At 50.5% G+C, this 16,668-nt stretch overlaps 1 protein-coding gene across 1 annotated transcript in view; it reads left to right on the forward strand.

Moving 5' to 3' along the window:
* Positions 1-6,459: 6,459 nt before the first annotated feature.
* Positions 6,460-16,668, forward strand: part of CDH23 (cadherin related 23) — a 443,685-nt gene continuing 433,476 nt past the window's right edge. The window contains exon 1 of the mRNA XM_029245124.1: positions 6,460-6,971. The gene's annotated coding sequence lies outside the window, so the exon portion shown is untranslated. The remainder of the gene's footprint in view (positions 6,972-16,668) is intronic.

Raw genomic sequence — 16,668 nt, forward strand, 5'->3', positions numbered from 1 at the left:
GTGAGTATCTTCAACACCTCACTAAAACTTGCTTTTTTTTTTTTGCGGTACGCGGGCCTCTCACTGTTGTGGCCTCTCCCGTTGCAGAGCACAGGCTCCGGACGCGCAGGCTCAGCGGCCATGGCTCACAGGCCCAGCCGCTCCACGGCATGTGGGATCTTCCCGGACCGGGGCACGAACCCATGTCCCCTGCATCGGCAGGCGGACTCTCAACCACTGCGCCACGAGGGAAGCCCTCTTCTTCCTTTTTAACAAAATGAGATCAGGCCTCAGTTCAAGGTCTTGCCTGCTAGAATTGAGAACAATGGTTTGTTTTTATTTGTATTTCTACTTAGAGCTTCGTACCTTCTATTTATGACAGGTGATTATTGGTTTTCCAGTGAAGTAACGATATACAGTTTGCTTTTTAAAGTAAATTTAAGTAAAGCAGCTGAGTTAACGAATATCAAATTTAAAAGATACAGGTAGTATTTGGATATGGCAAACATCATTCAATTTTATTACTTTAAAGGCAGGGAAACTGAGACCCAGGCAGGAGTCCCCAGAACCCAGGATGGGTAAGTGTCTCTAACATTTAGGAAGGACGCAGACATCTATCTTCCCTGAAAACCATAGACTGTGTTCTGCTTGAAGGTCACAGGCTAGGTAAGGCCCCCTTCTAAGTTCAGGCTTGCATTAACTCCTTTCATGGCTGGTGTTTTCACTACTTCCATTTTAGCCAATAAAAGTGAGAACTTCTGAAGTTACTGATTGTCCCTTTTAAACTCAGGGCACAAACCTGGCCATTTTCGGAGACAAAGGGCTTCATCCCTGTAGCTAGCAGTGACTGGTAGGGAGGAGAGGAATGAGATAAAAATAGAAGTGGAGAGAAGTGTTAAGTAGAAAGTAAAAGACACAGCAGCTTCAGCATTTTTAAGGACCTGAAACTCTGGAGTGGGGCAGCTACATCTCACAGACTGTCCCTGTCCTAAGTGGACAAAGCAATATGTCTCTGACAAAGCTCTGGCCAAAGTCACCCTTTCATGCCGATATGACTGTTATTACTTGTTACCATGACTGTGATGATTGGACCACTAACCTTGCTTGAGCACTTAGTAGGTGTCTGGCACTTGGCTAAGATGTGACATCCATCCTCACAAGAAGCCTTTAAGTTAAAACCTTGACCTCTGGAGCAGCACTCTGGGTTGGAAAACTGGCCTCTTGGAGCTGTGTGACTTAAGGCAAATTAAATCTCTCTCTGAGCCTCAATTTCCTCATCTCTCTAAAATAGGCATAGTAATATACCTATCTCTCAGGATCAGAATGGTTCTATAATAGTACGCTTATCAAGGGTAGAAAGCAAGCAGTTATTAACAATGTCACATTATTAATCACTATTGATACTAGCACCAGGAAGACAAAGCTTCTGATAGCCATTCTACCCAAGGTCACAGAGCTGAACCAGGTTGGCTAAATTGGTGGGACAAGTCCAGGAGTGTTTGGGCCTCCGGGCTTCAGGGCCCAGAGCTGGGGTGGCATGGCTGGACAGGGGCCCAAGCCGCCCGGTGGGTGCTCCAAGCGGCCTCCAGGACCCAGACCCATTTTCTGAGGCTCGGACTGGCTGGAGACTCACACTGCTGTTACCTGCCAGGCGGGATGCGGCGGATCCTCAGCCCCGCGAGGCCGTCTCTCCTAGCGACAAGTAGCGATGACCGGCCAGCCACGGCCAGCCGCTCTCACCTCGGCTGGGAACCGATCCCATGCCAGCCCTTGAAGCACAGGCCCAAGCGCGCCTTCCGGGAGCCGCGGGGCACACCGGGAGTCGGTCCGCGCAGCCAATCCCCGCGCGCGAGGCAGGCGGCAGTTGCCCGGCAACGGTGGGGGCGCCCAGGCGAGGGTGCGAGGCCTGTAAGGCTGGGCGAGCAAGTGTGGAAGCCGGAGAGGTAGGTGACCTGCAGATCCCAGAGGAGTCTGCTTTTCCAGTCCCCAGTTCCTTCCCTCCTACCTGGACTTGAAGGAAAGAGATTAATCAAGACAAATGATAAGAAGCAAGAATAAACCATGGGAACTAATAATAATAAAAAGATATTCATATTGATGGATCACGTACTGTGGGCCTGGCTCTTTACAGGGATTATCTCATTTGATCTTGCAGGGAAAGTACAATTACTGGCCTCATTTTGTAAATGATTAACCGGAGGTTTAGACAGATGAGGCACCTTGCCCAAAGTAACTCAGCTAGAGAGTAGCAAAGCTGGAATTTGAACCGGGTGGTCCTGAACCCAGGTGGTCTGTGTTCTTACCGAGTCAAGCAGTGGACACCCATTTCAATTCAGCAACAGAAGCTGCTATAGGCCTACCTGCAGGGGCCAATCCAGACTTTCTGGGTCCTGAAGCTTAGACAATTGGGGGGCCCTCTTCAGGAAAAAGAATAACAAATTACAAATATAAAATCAGGTAGAAAAGAAACTTGTTTAGAATGTAAACAAATCACAACAAAACACTGGCTAATTTTACAAAAACACCTGACCATGTGAATGTGTTGCTAGGGCCCTACACAAAGGCATCCTTGGCCCTTAGCTCCCACTGAAGTCCTTTATTCAGACGTCAAACTACCTTGCAGTCTTCTCTGCCCTTTCCCTGACTACCCTGCATCCCAGCCACAGGCCCTCCCTTGGCTGGGCCCTGGCAATGGGGCTTAGTAGGGCTTTTCTGGCTGTGACAGCAAGCTTGGCCTGCCCAGTGAGCAAGCTGAAGTGCTAGAGAGTTAACGCCCTTGGTTGGAAGCAGCCTTCAAACACTGATGGACCCAGAACTGGTAACCGTCGGCAGTCAAGTAGGATCACGCTAAGAAATCTTATACCAGTGGTTCTTAGGGTGTGGCCCTGCAGCGCTTAACTTGTTAGAAATGCACACTCTCGGATCGCACCCTACACCTACTGAATCAGAAACTCTGGATGGTGGGGCCCAGCAGTTGGTGTTTTAACAAGCCCTCCTAGAGAGTCTGATGCACGCTCAAGTTTGAGAACCACTGTTCTACCACATTGTTTCCCAGAGTTCCCTGTGGCCTGGAGCTCCCGTGTCTACAATGGTAACCTGCTCAATAACACACCTTTTTTTTTGTCTCCTTCCTTTGCTTGTCTCATTTTCTCACTCTTCAACTGGGACTTCCTAGGATCATCTCCAATAAACTACCTGCACTTGAACCCTTGTCTCGGGTCTGCTTCTAGAGGAACACCAGCACAGGTGAGAACAGGAGGAGGTGTCACTGCCCAGTGAGGCGGAGGATGGCACCCACTGGATGGAGGCTGAAAGTTCTGCTAAATGCTTTGCTTTCATTGTCTCATTCCCCACCCCACCCCTCCACGAGGAAATTGGGGTCGGAGGATTTAAGTGGCTTTGAACCCAAGGATTTGAACCCAATTCTGCTTGAGTCCCAACAGTGAGCTCCTTACCCACAAGGGTAGAGGGCCAGCCCACGTTATGTTCACCTGTCACTGCTGCTTTCTCAGGGCAGTCAGGAGTTCAATTTTGTCACTAGACCTGCTACAGTCTCTGACCTTTGGGCACAGCCAGAGTGCCCACTGTGGGACGCTGAGATGATGCGTGCACTGGCCTCACGGAGGGCAGAGCTGGAGAGGCTCCCTCACTCTGGTGCTGAGGTCCCCTGGGTCCAAGGCTGGTCCCTATGCCCTCCAGCCCACTGCTGTGCCCAAGCATGTGCCCTTAACTCAGAGCTGGAGGCTTTTCTGTCACAGATACTGACATCTGGCCAGCTCTGCAGCTGAGGGTCCTACTTGTGGGGGCGGTGGGGAAGGGTGTGTGCAGACCCTTGAACTCTGCATCCTCTGATGTTAGAGGCCCTAGGCCGCTTGGTTCTGCACATTTCCAGGAAACTACAGCTCTCACTCCCACGTCACCTGCCCTAGCCCTCTAGGCTTGTACCCTCAAAAGGAATGGCCTTGCCTTCTCTAGGCCCACAGCACCTGAGGTCCCAGCTGTCTTCCTTAGTAACGATTTCTCTCCACTCGCTCTAGCTGTGGCCCAGGAACGATGGCTGTGTTAACAGGTGTGGGGCAGAAGGGGGGATGCTGGTGAGAGCACAGAGTCTTTGGCTCTGCTGCTGACTTCGGGTGAGTCTTTTTTTAACTCCCTTTTTTAGCCTTGTTTTTCTCATCTGTAAAGTGGGGAGCCCACTTCCCCTCCCTCGAGGTTGTTCTAATGACGCTCACAGGAGATAGCAATGCACACATATGACACAGGCATGAGCAGTGATGGGTGCAGTCTGCACCTGGGGCCTCCTGTTCCCTCCAGCACAACGAGGAGGGACCTGGGGGCTGGTCTTGTGTTCTCCAGGGCCCTGGTCTGCCAGAAGGCTGCCGGTGATGCCCAAAAGGTAGAGCTCTCCCCAGGACACTGCCAGCCCTCCCTTCAGGGTGGAAGAGACAGAAAGTCTTACTTGGGCAATCACTAGCTTGAGGATGTCTCAATGCCTCACCCTGCCAAAAACAGACACCCGGCTCTCCAGTTGAAATCAGGTCCCTCTGTAATAATTTCTCACCACATATTTGTTTTTCCTTTGTGGCAGTTATCATGAATTATAATTATTTATCTGCCTATTTTTAGACTTTAAAAAACAATTTTATTTATTTAATTTTATTTTTGGCTGCGTTGGGTCTTCGTTGCTGCGTGCAGGCTTTCTCTAGGTGCGGTGAGCAAGAGATACTCTTCATTGCAGTGCGCGGGCTTCTCATTGTTGTGGCTTCTTTTGTTGCAGAGCACAGGCTCTAGGTGCACAGGCTTCAGTAGTTGTGGCACACGGGCTCAGTAGTTGTGGCTCGTGGGTTCTAGAGCACAGGCTCAGTAGTTGTGGCGCACAGGCTTAGTTGCTCTGTGGCATGTGGGATCTTCCTGGACCAGGGTTCGAAACTGTGTCCCTTGTGTTGGCAGGCGGATTCTTAACCACTGCGCCACCAGGGAAGCCCTAGACTTTTTTTAAAATGGAAAATTGTGAACAATTACGAATGAAAGGAGAATAGTACATAGCCCTCATGAACCCATCACCCGGCTTCAACAATTGCCAACTCGGTGCCGGTCTTTTTTTTACCTCTACCTGCACTCACTCCCCCTCCCTGTATTCATTTGAGGCATCATATCATTTCATCCATAAATATTTTGGTAGGTATCTCTGAATGATTAGGGCTCTTTTATGAAATATAACCACAATGCCTTATTACACTTAAAAAGATGAGCAACAATTTCTTGCTATGTGATTATTGTTAAATGTTTGTGTCCCTCCACCAGGCTGGGGGCTTCATGAGAGCTTTCTCTCTTGTTCTTGGCTGTATCCATAGTGCCTGAGAGCTAGCAGACTCTTAGTATTTGTCGGATGGATGGATGGATGGATGGACGGATGGACGGGAGAAAGGCAAAGGACGCTGGGGACCCACCTTGTTTTCTGTGGATGCGGCTTCATCCCTTCAACACTGCGGTGTGATCGCTGCCTGGGAGGCCCACAGTCACATACTCTCTCTGACGTGAGCAACACCGTAAAACTCTCTCAGTTTCTTTCCCTCTCAACCTGCCTTCGGCTTAATCGGGCAGCAAGGCACTAATCCTCTCCTCATGGCTGCAGCCCGCTCCCCCTGTGCAGCTAATTCCACCTTCTGACTTAATTATCATCCTTAGTGCTTTCACTAAGGGGCTTTGCATCTTCAGAGCCCCACTCAGGCATTAGCTGATTACTGTAATCTGTCTGACTCCCAAGGCATCAGCCAGGATGGTACAGGAAGCACAGGGCTTCCTTTATTCTCTTGGAGTCTCAGTTTCCTCATCTGTAAAATTGGATGAGTGGACCTAACTGGCATTGGTGTGGGGAGTAAGGAAAATGAAGTAAATAAAGTACCTGTTCCCTGACACATCAGAGGCACTCAGGAATGATGATCATTTCCCAGCATAATTCAAGGAATAACTCGCTGGAGAGCCAAACAGATCTGGATTTGAATCCAGCTTTTGCCACTTAAAGGGAAAATTTTCTGAGCCTCAATTTTCCCATCCTTACAATGGGGATGATGGTGCCAATCTTTCAGAGTTTGCTAAAAAGGATGAAAAGACATGATATGTGTCTGTGAGGCACTGGGCAGAGTGCTGGGCACCTAGTAAATGCTAAATAAGTGCTGGTGGTTACTTCTCTTCCCAGAAGGAGGTGGAGGCAGGGGAAGGAGAGGGAGGCTGCGGTGCCCCTGGGCAGGTACGGATCACATCTTTTCTCCTCTGTTCCCTAAGGCGTATAGTCAAAGGAGGATGCCTGTTGCACTCACCATTGTATCCCCAGCCCTTTGCCTAGCTGTGTGCTTAGTAATGAATAAGTGAATGAATTTGGTGAGGTGGGGATGTGAATAACACATCTGAACAGGACTGGATAGTTTCTAGAGGACTCAAGATCTTTATCACACAACCAGAGAAGGTAAGCAGGCCAAGGATCATACCCACATGTTACAGATGAAGAAACTGAGGCTCAGGGAGATCAACACTGGGTCTGTAAGTGTTAACAGCTGGGGTTAATTCCACGCCAGTTTGGCTTTTTCAGGAAGAGTGTGCCAAGCATTGGCCTCAGGAAGAGTTGGGCCTCTGTCTTAGGTGGAGTTACAGGTCTTTCCAAGATTTTCTAAAGCTGCAGGGATTCTGCCTGCTATGGCTTCTTCCTCCCACTGTGCCTGGTACGGCCTGTATCCCAGTGCACTTGTTTGTTTTTTTTAATTTTCTGGTTGTCTTCATTAGATAAGTTTTTTCCCTCTTTTTCTTTTTTTAATTGAGACATAATTGACATCCAAGTGCACTTGTTTTTAATTACTGACAGTTTCAGCTTCAGGGCTGCCACGAAGCCCTGAAGGCTACACACTGTGCAACTCCAGGGGATGGATGCCATTCACCAGGACAGCAATGAATCCATTCACCATCCATTCACCAGGACAGCAATGAATCACCAAGAGGTAAATCCCATTGTGAAGCCAGAGGTGGCCTTAGGAGGAGATGGGGGACCCTCCCCATGTACTGGCTGGACTTTGGTCAGGAACTCAGCTCCAGGAACCAGGGCTTCTGGGAACTCCCTGGTCTGTGCTTGTAGGCAGGGTCAACATTTGGAGTGTGGACATCCAGGGGCTGATCTCCACCCTTCTTAGAGATAAGGGTAGGAAAGCCCTGGACCCCGAACCCTAGCTTTAAAACTTGAGGTAGTTTAGGAAAGGGAGAAAGACTCAACCCAGTACTGGATATACTATATTACATATATAAGTAACAACTTAATCTTGATAATAAAACTCTTTGAATAGGCATCATCCACCCATTTTACAGATGACTTAACTGGACACATGGAAGTTAATTAACTTGCCCAAAGGGTCACACAGCAAGGAAGTGCAGAGCTGGGATTTAAACTCCAGGCCCCGCTATGTTACCTCTGGTTGTAACCTGCATTTTACAAGGGAGGTAGCTGAGGCCCAAAGAGCAGCAGTGACTTACCCAGGGTCACACAGCCAGCTGGTGACTGAGTAGATACTGAACCCAAGAATCTGGACTCTCAGTCCCAAAACGAGCCCATAACGGTGCCTGGCCCATCAATTAATATATATATATTTTTTTAATGAATTTATTTATTTAATTTTGGCTGCATTGGGTCTTCGTTGTTGCACGTGGGGTGGTCTTTCTCTAGTTGCGGGGAGCGGGGGCCTACTCTTTGTTGCCTTGCGTGGGCTTCTCATTACGGTGGCTTCTCTTGTTGCAGAGCACGGGCTCTAGGCGCGCAGGCTTCAGTAGTTGTGACTCGTGGGCTCTAGAGCACAGGCTCAGTAGTTGTGGCGCACAGGTTTAGTTGCCCCACAGCATGTGGGATCTTCCCAGACCAGGGCTCGAACCCGTGCCCCCTGCATTGGCAGGCGGATTCCTAACCTCTGCGCCACCAGGGAAGCCCTCAATTAATATTTTTGATAAAAACAAGTCTAGGGAGAGACCTAGGATGCCTGGGACAGGAATGCTGGGGGATGGGGCGTGTGTGGAGCAGATGGTGAAGGACAAGCACCAAGCTTCCGCGCTTTTGGCTCCGGTCTCTCTAAAAAGAGAGCCTGTGTTCCCTCCATTGCAGGACTGCGAGCGGGGTCCCGTAGAGTGAGAGGTGCTGCACCAAACTCGGCCTCTAGGTGGCGCCCGTACCGCAGATCTGGATTCCCTTGGAGCGCCGGGCCCTAGGGAACTGGTCTGTCCCTGGGGGCTGGTCTGTCCCCAGAGTTTTCACTACGCCCTGGGCAACAGCTCCCTTTACCCCCCTCCAGGCTACTTCTGTCCTGGCTTTGGCAGCGAAGGATTGGCAGGGCCCAGACTGGGAGCTCATGCCTCAACTCAGTCCTCACTTACAAGCCCTCTGCAGGGCCCTGGGTGAGAACCTTCAGAGGGACTTGCGGTCATCCAGATGCTTCCCTTCTGCTGGACCTTGGGCAGTTTGCTCAACCTCCTTGAGCCTCACTTTCCTCATCTGTAGAGTGGAAGTGGGTTTTATTGCCAAGATACTGAGAGGATCAAGTGGAACATTTTATAAAATGCCTGGCCCCTTGCAGGTGCTCAGCAGATGGGAACTATTAAGGATTGTTCCATGGACGGTGGCTGCCTGCTGTTACTTCTGCCTGGCTGCTATTTCCTCTTTGTCTTTCTCAGCTCGCAATGCCAGTCCATCGTACCACACCTTACCTGTCACCATCAGCCTCTTAACCCGGCCCTTGTGGACCTGGTACCTCCTCAGAGGCGATGTAGAATGGCAATTAAGCAGAAAGCTCTGAAGTCTTGCTAGCTGGCTTCACGTCCTTGACTCTAGCACCTCCTGTGTGGCTTCGGTCAAGTTCCTTAGCTTCAGTGCTGCAGGTCCTTGGTGCTCATCCACTACACGTTCCAGCGTCCCTGTAGTTAGGTTGGAGCCATGTGACTAACTAGTTCCCGCTGGAGAAATGGAATCAGGAGTGATGTGCGCGTCACTCTAGGAAAGGTGGTTAAGAGCCTGTGGACCTCCTCCATCCCTGTCTTGCCCTGTCATGGTGGCCTGTGTTTGGCCACAGGGGTATGTGTTTGTGTTGCAATACCCCACAGGGATATTGTGTTAGAGTATAGCTCTAAGATGGAAGCGCCCTGAATCCCCAAGTCACCCTCAGAGGAAAGCCATCCCACCAGCCTTACACGGTATGTGAGCAAGAAGTAACTTTTTATTGCCACTGAGATTTCAGAATTTGTTTGTACTATACCATGGCCCAGTTTAACTTCACTGATACAGCCTTCCTTTGCCTCAGTTTTCTCATCAGTGAAATGGAGACAATAATAGTGCCATTCTCATAGAGTCGTTGTGAGGATTAAGTGAGATGGTGGGTGTAACCCCCTTAAGATGTAAAATTTTCGTTTGTATTACTTCTTAGGAAGGTACAGAAAAGCACGAAATGACTTTAGATTCTCAGAGCAGGAGGAACCCTGGGAGGACCTTGAACTCACTCCTCATGGTTAGATGAGGAGACAGAGGCTCGGGGGAGAAATACCTTGTTCAAGGCCATTCAGGCAGAACACGGCAGAGTCAGGGCTGAATCCTGGGTCTTCGGATCTCTGTTTGGAACTCCTCCAGATACACCTTGGTCTCTGCTCTCTGGGCGCTTATGATTTTATTGGAAACAAGACAGACAGACATAAGACAAAACGATCACTGAAGGTTCCATACGGGAGTTGTCCAGAGAGTGAGGGTCCTGAGGATCAGAGGACTTCCTGGCGGTCCAGGAGGTGCGCAGGGAAGGCTTCTGGGAGATGGTGGGGCTTGGAAAATGGGCTTCAGCAGAGAGCAGGGAGGGCAGTGGGCAATGGCAGGAGAGAGGACAGGGTGAGCCTAGGCCAGGGGATGGGGAGGTCTGAAGAGCGGAGTGAGTGGCCCATAGAACAGATGAGTCAAAGCATGGTCTGTTTAACCAGTCTCCTGTTGAGGAGACGTAACTCCCCCCAATGCTCCCCTTCCCCCCGTTATAAAGGGTGCCGCACTAAACATCCTTGTACCCACCTCTGTGTATTTTGCCAGCTGAGATAGAGGCTATGTCGGGAAGAGAGGTTGGGATGACGCCCAAAGGTATGCTGGGCCTGATTTCTTAGGGTGAGAGGCTTGGGGGCTTTGAATGCCACCCTGATGCTTCCCCTTAATTCTTCATGTCAGGTGACATGAAGATGGGAACAAGCTCTCTTCTGGGGTAGTTTGACTGCAATACGGCCCAGAGGTGGGAGGCGGGGCCAGCTGCCTCCCTCTTTATAGGACATTGGGTTTTCTGGTGTGTGACTAATGGGGCCAGGGTTGGGGCTCAGACCTTGGGGACGGGAGCTCTTGCTTATTGTCCCCCCAGTCCAGGCTGTGGACGTGCCCAGGGGCGTTGCCTTCTCTCTGCCCCACAGTCTGCAGCCAGGGCGGGTTCTGTGGGTGGCACACAGGGCCCACTTTGGAAGGGCCCAACCCCGTTTGAAGCTCTGTCACCACCCTTCTATGGAATGCATGCTGGCAGATTAATAAGAGAGGCAGCCCCTCTGTGTACCCATGTGGAAAGAGCTCCAGGATATATTTTTAAGAGCAAAAAATCAAGTTATAGAACAATATGTGAAGTGTGACTCTATTTATAAACAACAAATATTTCTTAAAATCACACACACACACATGCAACCTTATTATTCAGTTTTCCCCCCTACTGACTGGTTATATCCATCCATTTACGATTCTTCTAGGGTTAGCCTAGAGATAGAGCAGGCATCCTTGATTTATTGACATTTACCACACATCACATTTTCACCCATGTCCCAGACAATGCAAGGGCCTTAGAACATTCTAACTCCATTTACCCCCTTCCTGACTCATGTGCTACTGTGTATTTTAATTTTCTCTCGTATTTTCAACATTAGTTGTATTGTTTCATACAACCAAGATTCATTTGTATTTATCCATATTTCCCTTTCTGTTGCCCTTCTTTCCTTCCCGAATAGCCAAGCTTCCATCTGGGACCACTTTCCTTCTGCCTGGAGCCTCCCCTTTATATTTATTTTTATATTGGAACCATTCATATGGTTCAAAATTCAAAAGAAGAGAAGTGTTCTATGATAGGTGTCTCTCTCCCACCCCTGCCCCCAGCCCCAGACTATACATTTGCATGTGTATATAGAACATTACTTGGAAGAATACACACCAAATTGAGAGGATTGGCTTGTCTGTGTGGTCTGAAACGTCTGCGAGGATAATGTATTCCTGTCTCCTGTGTGCAAAGGAAAGTCAGAACCCAGGACAGGCAGCCAGGAGACCCAGTCTTTTCTGACTGACAGCGTCTCACTGTGTCTCTCAGTGCGCACAGCCTCTCTGCATTATCTGGGTCCTCTTTTGATCCTTGCCCCAGCCCTTTGGGCCAGGAGGGGCAAGGTTCCCCATTTCCAGGACAGCTAATGCCCGTGGCTCCTGGGTACCATTTTATATTCATCAACTCATTCAGTTCTCACAACAACTGTACTAGCATTGTCACCATTTTACAGATGAGCAAACTGAGGCAAAGAGCAGTTCAAGAACTTCTCTGCCACAGAGCCAGGATTCAGACTAAACACAAACAGCCCAACTCCAGAGCCCAAGCTATTACTAGCTCCATTTTACTGATGAGGCAATGGAGGCCCCAAAAGGTTGAGCCACATGCTCTAATTCACACAGTCAGTAGCTGCAGAGCAAGAACTCATATCTGTGGTCTGGGGGTCGATACCCATACCCCACCCCCCAAGACCAGTGGTTTTCCTCTGCACATTAGAATCACCCAGGGAACTTTCAAAAATATCTATGTGTAGATGTTAGCCCGGACCAATCAAATCCGAATCTCTGATCCTATTTTTACATCCCCGACCCTCCTCCCAGCAGCTTCTAAAGTGTAGCCAGGGTTGAGAACCGCCTCCCCGGGCCCACAGGTAGGCAGGGCTTGGGACCTCACTGCTTGGGTTTAGTTTCATTCAGACTTTGCCCCCAGTGACCTTGGGCAACCTGCTTTTACATTTCTGTTCTGGCTCTGTTTCCTCATCTGTCAGATTGGATCATTAGAGTGTCTTCTTCATTGGAGGATTGAGTGAGATAATCCATGCAAAGCACTTGGAACAGAGTCTGGAAAAAAATCATTTTAAACTGATGGCATTACTATTACTAATTATTATTACTATCTGTGTAGCTTTGTAGAGAGCCTGCCCGTCTCATCTGTGAAGGCACCTTGAGGTATGAACTGCCTGGTCTTGAAAGGCATCCTCTAGCTGCAGGGTGCTCATGTCAGCGTTAGCTGGCTGGATATCAAGGCTTTGGCACTCTTTGAGAAGCCCAGCCCTGCCCATTGTGTGCAGAGGCTGCAGCAAGGACGTGCCTGGAGAACCAGGGACCTGCTTCTGTGCGCTGAGTCCAGGCTCTGATTATGGTGTTGATGCTACTCATAGGCAGGGCATGCTATGCTGGGCTGTGCGGAGAGAAATCACCCATGATGGGGAGTGGCGGACAGGGCTCCAGCTGCCCCCAGAGAAAGACAGAGGGCCCTGGGTGGAGGGCCCCTCCGAGAGGCAGGGCGGGGGACCCTGGCAGAGCAGGGGGCCCCGTGCCCACTTCCTACCAGTGCCCAGAGCACATGGTGCCAGTCCATGCCACCAAGTGCCATTCGCACCAATGCATAATTCATGCGCCCATGTGTCAATCTGTGCCAGCTTTAATTAGCTCCTAACTTTTTGTCATTCATTTTGCTGTGAATACCTTATAAATAAATGATGGGAGAGGGGAGCAGGGAGTGGGGCAGGAGCGTGAGGGGAGGAGCCTGGCTCCTTAGGCCTCATGGAGGAGAGAGAGGGGGCTAGCGAAGCCATGCCCGCGGGGGTTCCCTGGGGGCCCCCGACTCTGCAGATGTGTGGCCCCAGCCCACCCTGTTCGCCTTCCAGCCTCGCTCATTCACAAGCTGCATCCAGCCGCCACAGCTGTGCCAAGCTCTGAGGGCCCACAAACTAAACTCAGGAGCACACATGCTTGGTTTATGGTGGCAGGCGCTGCCCCAGGAGAGGGGAGCGGGCAGATGCAGACAGGAAGTAACAAAGGGCTCCGCACCAGCTCAGGGCTGGGAATAGAGGGGGAGTAGGAAACGGCCGAAGTGGGAAAGGGATGCTGTTATGGAGGGTGCCCGGAGGAGAGGCGTTTATGTGCGCTAAAAATAATAATCGACGCTCACGGGGAGGAGAGACTTGTTTGTGAGTGTTGTTTAGTTTTCACAGTTTATAAAGCACTTGAGTGTGTGTTTTTCTCTTTCGACCTGAACAGCAACCTTGGGAGGTATTCAGGGAGGCTGGGGGCTATGCGCCCATTGACTGCTGAGGAAACTGAGGCTCAGACAAGTCGGCTAAGACCCAGGTCCACTGCATTCTATCTCCTGAGCTTTGCATTACACCCCCCTGCCTCGCCTCCATTCCTGGAGAAGAAAGGAGGGGTGGAAAGCTCCCCAGTGGGGCCGGGGTGCCGAGGGGCCGAGAGGGAAGCCAATCCAGTCCCAGGTGGTTTAATAGGATGGACAGATTGAAAAGAGCAGATCTGGATTCCCTCCCCTTCCTTTCCTCCTGTCCTTTCTCATTGAAAGTGCCAGTGGGTCAGCAGATTATTTGGTATTTTGGGGATACAGAGACAGCGAAGGGGAGATGCCCATTCCTCCAAGATGCCAGCCCAGGGCCACTGTGGGACAGTGCAGTCTCTTCCTCTCCATCCTTTAGCTCATCATGCTTTTCAGTATTATCATGCATCATACTGGACATCTTCGCCTCCAAGCCCATCCCCCTCCACCACCAGCTTCATTTGCTCAGTGATCCCCAGGCCCAGGTGTGGCATACCAGGCCGTTCATGGTCCAGCCCTTACCCCTCTCCTGAGACTCCTCTCTCACCTCTCCCAGCACACCTTGGTCCAGCCCTACTGCCCCACTACCTGAAGCCTCTAAACTGTGTGATGCCCCTGTGACTTTGTACACACACAGCCCCCTCTACCACAGATGCCCTTGCTGGCCTTATCTGGCCAGGATCACTCATCTTTCAAGGCTCTGCTTTCGTGGTCCCTCCCCTTGGAAGTCTTCCTCAGTCTCCCTGGTTAGGGTGGACTGTACCCTTCTTGGGGGTCCCTCTGTTACTGCTGAACCTGGTCCTGGCCTCAAGAATGGCATCGTCTTATGCCTATATCTGTCATTCCAACTGGACTGTAGCTTCTCTGAGGACCAGAATAATGTCATATGCTTCTCCGTGTCCTTAGCACCCAGTCCAGAGCCTGGAACACTATGGACCCTCCAGGAAACCTCACTAGATGAATGAACAAAGACATGGTCCCCGTCTTTGAGGATCCTAAAATCAAAAGTGTCTCTGAGCTAAAGATGAACTTGAACCCACTACAGAGATGTGGCCACTTCTGGAAATACCTGGACAAGGTCATTCCAATATGGAAGGAGCCAGTATATCAATTCTTTCTTTTCCTTCTTTCCTTCCTCCCTCCCTCCCTCCCTCCCTCCTTTCCTTCCTTCCTTCCTTCCTTCCTTCCTTCCTTTCCTTCTTTCTTAAATCTTGGGAAAGCGGGGATGGGGGTACTCTGGCAATGCTGACCCCATGTTGTACTGTAATCCCCTACAACTGACAGGAGAATCCTCATATGGTCCGTACCAGGCAGGGTTCTCATGGTTGCCAGCACCAGAAATAAGCTCTGGCTAATTGATTCAGAAAATGACTTTACTAGTTAGATAAGGCGGAGTGCTTGCAGAATCAAACAGAGGCTGCAGGACAGGCCCAGAAAACAGATGGGAACCAAAGGAGGCAGGTGGCCAAGAATGCAGCTGAGAATGAAGCCCAGGTGCTGTCGGTCACGGTGTGGTACTTTCCATAACTTCTAAACTATTTCTAAACTTCGTGATTCTCTTCAAGGTTCAAAGTTGAGAGGGGAGCTTCTGATTGGCTGGCTGGGGCCTTGTGCTCTGCCCTGTGGCCAGGAGGTGAGATGATGGAGGACCTTCCCTTTTAGTTGTTACAGTTAAAGCAGCACCTGGTCCTCCCTCAGTGGAGAGCTCCCCTCAGTAGGACAGGGGTTTGCATGATGCTGGGCCCTGGGCAGGTAGCATCTCTATGGTTCTTTACGGTTGTCAAAGTGCTCTCACACTGCCCCAGGAGGAAGCCTGGGCAGATGCCATGACCTCAGTTACAAAATGGAAACCAGAGCTCAGAGAGGTTGAGAGACTTGTCCAAAGCCACATAAAGTGGTAAGAGGTGCCCCAAAGGTTTGAGGGGAGAGGCAAAGGTTTCCTAAGGAAAGGCAGGTGGGGAGAACTCTGAGCTGTTGGTGGACAACCCTGACATAGTTTGAGAGATGGAAACCCCAGCCAGGAAGGACTTGATTTACATGTCTGTCTCCCTCTTGGACTGGGACTGCCTCAAAGACAGGGCTGCCTGGTATTCACAGTTGTGTCCCCAGTGTGCGGTACTGGCTTGTTCCCCTCAGATCCACTCCCTGCTCTCCTCTGCTGTGCTTCGAATCATAGCAGGGCTGACCCCAAATCCCACCTGAGTCTGCAGCTTCCGGCTGGGGCTGGCCAAAGGGAGGCATTGTGGGGAGGCCAGAGGGCTGGGGGAAGGGAGAAGTCAGGGTATCTCTTCTTCACACTTGACCTTAAGCAGTGTCTCTGGCAGGAGCTGTGTCTCCGGCTCCCACCAGCCAGATCCACTGTGGTTCCATCTTCCGCTGCGTGACCCTGATCCTGGTGACTCTGCTTCCTCCCTTCCTCCCTCCAGCCTGGGGGGCTAGCAAGTTTCTGCTGTTGCTGAACTCTGGGTTACCTCACCATCCCCCATTTGAATTCTCAGCTCTTCCATCACTGTGCAACCAAATTTGCTTTGAATCCCGTCACACTCAGAGCAGTTCTGTGGGCTGGCTGCACTCGGATAGACACCCAGGTTCCTAGCACGGTGTTTGGCACAGAGTGGGCACTTGACAAATGCTTGTGGAATAAAAGTGGCAGCCAAAGAGGTTCTGTGAACAGAAGTATGATGCCCACATTGGAGGAGGTGATGGTCTCCCTGAATTCAGTGCTGTTTTGTTCATGTGTAAAATGACTACAGACAGGCTGAGGAGTCACAGTTTAAGACAGAAGGTGGCAAACCAGAAAGAAAGAAGGTTTGGGGATTGGAGAAACTTTGAAGAACACCTCCTCTAATACTTTCATTTTGTGAATGAGGAACAGGAAGCACAGAGAGGTCGTGTCTACCCAAAACCAGATAGAGAACAGTCTGATATTCAGAACCCAGATCTCCCAACTCCTGGCTCCATCACCCTGTCTTAAACTGTGACCCCCTGAGACCTGTCAGACCGCATCTCTGGCTCTGCCCTTTGTCCTCAAGCCCCAGACTCATGTGTCTAATGGCCTACCTGACATCTGCATTCAGTCATCTCACACTCGACACATCCCGGGGCAGGGGGGCTTTTGTTCCTTTCCCCGTGGTGGTCCTCTTCCCTTTTGCTCCGCATCTCAGGAAACAGCACCCTGTCCATCTACTTCCACAAGCCAGAAACCTGGGGTCTCCTTGACACCACCCTCTGTCTCACCCTATAATCACTTCCTCTCCTAGTCCTG

This window comes from Monodon monoceros, unplaced genomic scaffold, assembly GCF_005190385.1.
Source record: "Monodon monoceros isolate NGI ecotype Baffin Bay Population unplaced genomic scaffold, NGI_Narwhal_1 Super_Scaffold_4, whole genome shotgun sequence".
In the NCBI taxonomy this organism is placed as follows: Eukaryota; Metazoa; Chordata; class Mammalia; order Artiodactyla; family Monodontidae; genus Monodon; species Monodon monoceros.